The sequence below is a fragment of the Vanacampus margaritifer genome, chromosome 4 (genome assembly GCF_051991255.1).
Source record: "Vanacampus margaritifer isolate UIUO_Vmar chromosome 4, RoL_Vmar_1.0, whole genome shotgun sequence".
Taxonomy (NCBI): domain Eukaryota; kingdom Metazoa; phylum Chordata; class Actinopteri; order Syngnathiformes; family Syngnathidae; genus Vanacampus; species Vanacampus margaritifer.
Window position 1 is genome coordinate 5540543 of NC_135435.1, and position 5974 is coordinate 5546516.

Consider the following 5974-nt stretch of genomic DNA (forward strand, 5'->3'; position numbering starts at 1 on the left):
TTTTTTCAGGAAAGCTCAGTATTGTTCATTCGATTTGACATCATCATTGCTCTCTTTTTTTTTTTATTAAAAAAGATAATAATAATAAAAAATAATAATATTTTATATATATATATATATATATATATATATATATATATATATATATATATATATATATATGTATATATATATATATATATTTTTTTGTATGTGCGTGAGTATGTGTATGTGCGTGTGTGTGTGCGTGCGTGCGTGCGTGTGAGCGTGTGTGTATTCATCAGTTCACCTAGAGCCTATTAAAAAAAATCCCATACTAATAATATAATATAATAATAAATTGCCAAATGCAGAAACATCAATGTAAGTTATCACGATGTGGTGGCTCTCGCTAACAGACAGAATTAAGTAACCAGAATTAGTTTAAAAAATTCTATATACGTAGACCATGTTTCTATAAATTTTGATATTTGGTTTTTATTTGAGGCAGATATTTTTTCCATTAAAATGTGATTTATGAGGAGGTTAGACCATTGGTCGATATTCAGAGTTTGTTTATTTTTTCAGTTAACAAGAATTGGGTTTTTTTCCGATAGTAAGGGTGTGTCAGATGTAGACATTTATCAAATAAAGAGAGAAGAAGCATCTGGTTCCAAATTTATTACTCATGAGGACTCATGAGGAAGAGAAAACTGCAGCCTTAGTTTGATCGGTACAGAGTCTCTCTTGGTTCATCACTCAAATAGTCCCCTTATATGTACTAATCGGGGCATCTGATTACATGACAGAAAGAGAAAAACAACTCCTATCTCACTTCACACTCTCTAATGCGGCATGCAAGTCCAGGGACCCTGGCGTTGACGTGCGTCACGTCTTCTTATCAGTTGTCCCCACTCGGCAGCTGAGTCGTCCACTTGCAACTTCACCAAATACAATAACACTCCTTTGCAATACATAGCAATCATAAACAGAAATTACTACACTATTACGTTGACTTGTGTTTCCCAAGAGGCAATTTACTTCAACACGGCAAATGTATAATAATCCTCCAAAATAATTCTTACATTTCCCTCCTGTTTATTCTACATTTGCCTCCAAAAATTTTGTCATCAAAAGAACTTTGATTTAAAGGTTTTATTTAGTTGAATCATTTACTGGATGACAAACTTAAACATTCCATCATGTCCCCTTTCTATGTTTTAAGTTTTAAGGTGTGTAAAATAGGACGGCAGGAGAAATTATCTCATCATTGGTTTGGTCATTAGTGTCCCCTCCATCACCACAATTTGCAGAAATAAGCAAAGGGTACCTCTCTTGTAATTTAGAATTTGTGGGAGCGACGACGGTTGAGATAAGTCGGACGAGTAATGCGCGAATGCAGGGAATACGACAACATCCACACAGCACGAGAATTGAGGTGAACAGAGTCATAGAAATCATGACAGAAAATACCAAACTTTTATATTTTCCAAACGTTTTTTCCCACCACTCGTCCCATGCTGAGGTGGACACACCTGAGTGTTCTTTCATCTTTCGATTCAGGGTGCGCAGGCCTTCAATGGCTCTCGTGAGGGACCCATCCGGAGATGTGTTGTTTGGTATAAATGTACAACACTGGTCCCCAAACATAGCGCAAACGCCACCTCACTCTGCCAGTAGCATGTCGACCGCAATGCGGTTCTGGAACGCCATGAGTGATGTTGCAGCCAATTGTTCTCTGACAGCTATAAATCCTTCTTCAGTATAATTCCCCAATTTTTGTACATTGTAATGGATGTAGTTGATTCGGTCTACATTTTTATTGGGTGTGACCCATATGAAAATAGATTCCCACCCCGCTGCAATTTGATTTGCCAACTTATACTCATCCAGAACGCCGCGAGGAACTCCAATTGCATCAAAATAGGTTGGTCCACCGTCCCACCAGGAAGCACGTCGCTTTCTTGAGAGATGGTGGAGGGGATCATGAGCTGAAACTGCTCTCTGAATATCCCCCAGTGTGGATGGAAAAATAAACACCGGTAACTGCAGAGACACCAATGCACAACCACCAGTTGCATCTATCAAAGAATCAAACAATTTGGTGAATGAATAGCCTTCACGGTCACAAAGACCACACAACATAGCACCGCAAATCTTATCCACGCAATAGCCATGTCGACCGAGAACCCCTAATTAGGTTAGGCGTCTTGGAAAACTTCACTGACCGCAGGTATTTTCAGATTCTATATATCTGCTCCCACCTTTGAATCAGACTTTCGCTCACCCTCCCTGTTGGGTTTGTCGGTTGAGATGACCTTTTTACAATGCGTAAGATGCATCCAAGTGCTCCCTGCTTCAATCTCTATGGCCGTCGGCGTGGTCAGCAGCACTTGATGAGGGCCTTCCCACTTTGGAGAATTCCAGTGCTTCTTTTTGAGGCTTCGGATCAGTACCCAGTCTCCTGGAGCTACTAGTTCTTCCTGTTGGAGAGAAGCACAATCGCCTTCTGGTAATTTCAATTCATTTCTTTTCTCTAATGTTTTTCGCATGTAATCGGCCAAACCGGCTTCGTTGCCACTGTTAATGATAATAAATAATAATAATAATAAACAATTTTGAGAATAAAATAAAGCCATATGTTGTATACATTCTGTGTATCCGTCCTACCATTCCCCCTGTTGACACATGGGTCACACCATGTGTCAATATAGCGGCCCACTTATAAAGATTTTTATTTAATAAAACAAAAACAAAAAACTTGCAAGTTAAATATTTTTTGTGTATTAAGCTGGTCAGCAAATTCATATTTCGTTATCCACAAATTTAAATGTTTTGTTTTAGAAGGACATTGGTTTTCTACAAACTTGCAGTCCTTACATGTTAACTGTTGTTTCGGGTCTTTCTTGTTGGCTATTTTGCTATTTGTTTTCTCCATGTTGGAGTCAGCGATTCTCTTAAGGAGATTAAACTGACTTTAAATCCCCGAACAAACAATAATGAGGTAGCGAACCTCCACTCACACCGAGGTAGCGAACCTCCACTCACACCCCCTCTTTATTTACGCGCGTAGGACACCGTCGCCCTCTTTTATAGACTCTCTCTGTCTCTTTACGCAACATTGACTAGTATTCTTACGGTTTTGATTCCTCTGTCTTTTCCCCTCCCTCAGTTTTATAGACTCCTCTGTCTTTTCCCCTCCCTCAGTTTTATAGACTCCTCTGTCTTTTCCCCTCCCCTCTGTTTTCTAGACTCCTCTGTCTTTTCCCTTCCCCTCAGTTCTTTTTTCTTTTTTTTCTCTGGTTTAAATACGTACAGGACACCGTCGCCCTTAACTTTAAACGGACACTTATTTACCAAAAATCCGCCAATGAAAATATAAGTGTCCTACCAGTGTTGCCTTCTCTCTTCCTGGATTGCTTCAACTTTCAGTCCCCAGAAACAGGGCCGAGGTCCAGTCCCCTAAAAAGGGACAGCTGCCGTGGCCACGGTCTTTCTTGGTCGTCGGCTCTGCCTCTGGGCACCTCCGGTATGTTGCAATCCGGCTACGAAGGACCAATTTAATGTCAGGTTCAGATGTAGACATTTATCAAATAAAGAGAGAAGAAGCATCTGGTTCCAAATTTATTACTCATGAGGACTCATGAGGAAGAGAAAACTGCAGCCTTAGTTTGATCGGTACAGAGTCTCTCTTGGTTCATCACTCAAATAGACCCCTTATATGTACTAATCGGGGCATCTGATTACATGACAGAAAGAGAAAAACAACTCTTATCTCACTTCACACTCTCTAGGTACGGCATGCAAGTCCAGGGACCCTGGCGTTGACGTGCGTCACGTCTTCTTATCAGTTGTCCCCACTCGGCAGCTGAGTCGTCCACTTGCAACTTCACCAAATACAATAACACTCCTTTGCAATACATAGCAATCATAAACAGAAATTACTACACTATTACGTTGACTTGTGTTTCCCAAGAGGCAATTTACTTCAACACGGCAAATGTATAATAATCCTCCAAAATAATTCTTACAATAGCGGAAAGTTTTTCTAAGACTTTAGTCCAGAAATACATAACCGGAGTACATAACCATAAAGCATGAAAATAAGTGTCTGTAGTGTTTTGTAAACACTGGAGACAAATGTCGGAGTCTGAGAGTCCCATTTTCTTCATCATATATTGAGTAATGTATGTTCTGTGAATAATTTTATATTGGATAAGTTGTAAATTTGTGTGTTTTGTCATTTTAAATGCGTTTTAACAAACTTGAATCCAAAAGTCAGATTTCGGCGCTATAGACAAGTCTGTCTCCCATTTCGAGATGGGTAAAGACATTTTATCAATATATGAAAGTAACTTATATATTTTTGAAAGTTTTTTTGTTGTTGTCGGAGAAAGCTTGTTAATATATTTAGCTAAAACAGGCGGTTGGAGCGTACCCCGAAGTGTTGGAATTTTTTTCTTTATCATATTTTTAACTTGTAGATAATGTAAAAAAATTCCGTTTTTTATTTTGCATTTTTGGAGCAAGGATGTATATGATATAAACATATTATCTGAGAAGAGATGGTGGAGATGTGTAATTCCTTTCTGCTCCCACACACCTAAATAAAACGATTGGTTGTTAAGTTGAAAGTCGGGGTTATGCCATAGGGGAGAAAACCCACAGGGCTCCACTTGGGCTTTTGCAATTTCTAGTGCCTTCCACCAAGCAGTCAGGGTGGCGGAAATCATTGGGTTTTTAAAACAATTATGTCGCTTAATTGATGTTGTAATAAAGAGTAAATCTAGAAGTCTGAGGTTATTACAATCCTTCTGTTCTAGTTCCAGCCAACAGTTAGTATCTCTGTTGGGTTGTGCCCATAGAACGATATATTGTAGCTGATTGGCTATATAGTAGTACATAAAATTTGGTGCCTCTAGACCACCCTTGGATTTACTTTTCTGAAGAGTAGATAGACTAATCTTTGCTTTTTTTTTTATTCCAGTAAAATTTTGTAACGGCTGAGTCCAACAACTGGAACCAGTTAGCCATAGGTTTAAATGGAATCATTGAGAAAAAATAGTTTATTTTAGGTAAAACTTTCATTTTAATGGTGGCTATTCGTCCTATTAAAGAAATAGGAAGATTATTCCAGCGTTCCAAGTCACTATGAATGTTATCCAATGTTCAGGATTGTTTCTGTTGGTGGATGAATCCATATTTTATGCAAATTTCACTTGCATTAGGACAGTACAGGAATATCTTTGAATGTATACTTTTTTCTACAGTGCAACATCCATTTGAATAGTTGACAGAACAATAACACTTTGTTTGTTTGTTCTTTTGCAATCTTAAAATTAAATAGCTATACATTTGTGTGTTAATTTTGAGTAAATTTAAAGTTCCTTTAAGGCCTCTAATTTTTTTTAACACACGATTAATGACCGCCCCTTACATGGAAAGCCTGTACTGTGAGAATTGCAGTCGCAATGCAGCAGATAAGTCCACATCAAAATTTAGCAGCAATCAATTTAATAATAATGCATATATTTGTGGAGACTGGGGTCAAGTTGTATTTCAACAATTTTATATATGTGCAGAATTTCACAAGTTACTTCGTGCTAATGATTATATAGCTCTTAATATGAAAAGAAAAATGCACTGAGCTGTCACGTATGCCATCTAATGGCAGAAAAAATGACCTCAAAACAAATCAATATCACTCATTTTTTACACTACAGTACATATTTTTCATTTTAACAACATTTTATGAATTATTATTAAATTACTAAAGCAGTGACTAAAAGATGCAGCCATATTTCTATTAGTTTAACATTTTTTCCACTTTTATGTTAACAAGAGTATGAAAACTTAGGGGGCCGGTTGTTGTACATTTCATTGTACATTTAGAACAGGTATAAAATTTGCGATTAATCGTGAGTTATTGAAGTCATGCGATTAATTACGATTAAACATTTTAATCGCCTGACACCCCTACTAGAACAGTCCTAAAATTAAATAGCTATAACAAAAA

General features: G+C 37.6%; 1 long non-coding RNA gene across 1 annotated transcript; it reads right to left on the minus strand.

Moving 5' to 3' along the window:
* Nucleotides 1-624: 624 nt before the first annotated feature.
* Nucleotides 625-3704, minus strand: LOC144050610 (uncharacterized). The gene is made up of 2 exons (XR_013293884.1): nt 3350-3704; nt 625-2441 (listed from the first exon to the last, which is right to left on the minus strand). It is a non-coding gene; the product is annotated as an uncharacterized LOC144050610 (long non-coding RNA).
* Between the last annotated feature and the right edge of the window lie 2270 nt (nt 3705-5974).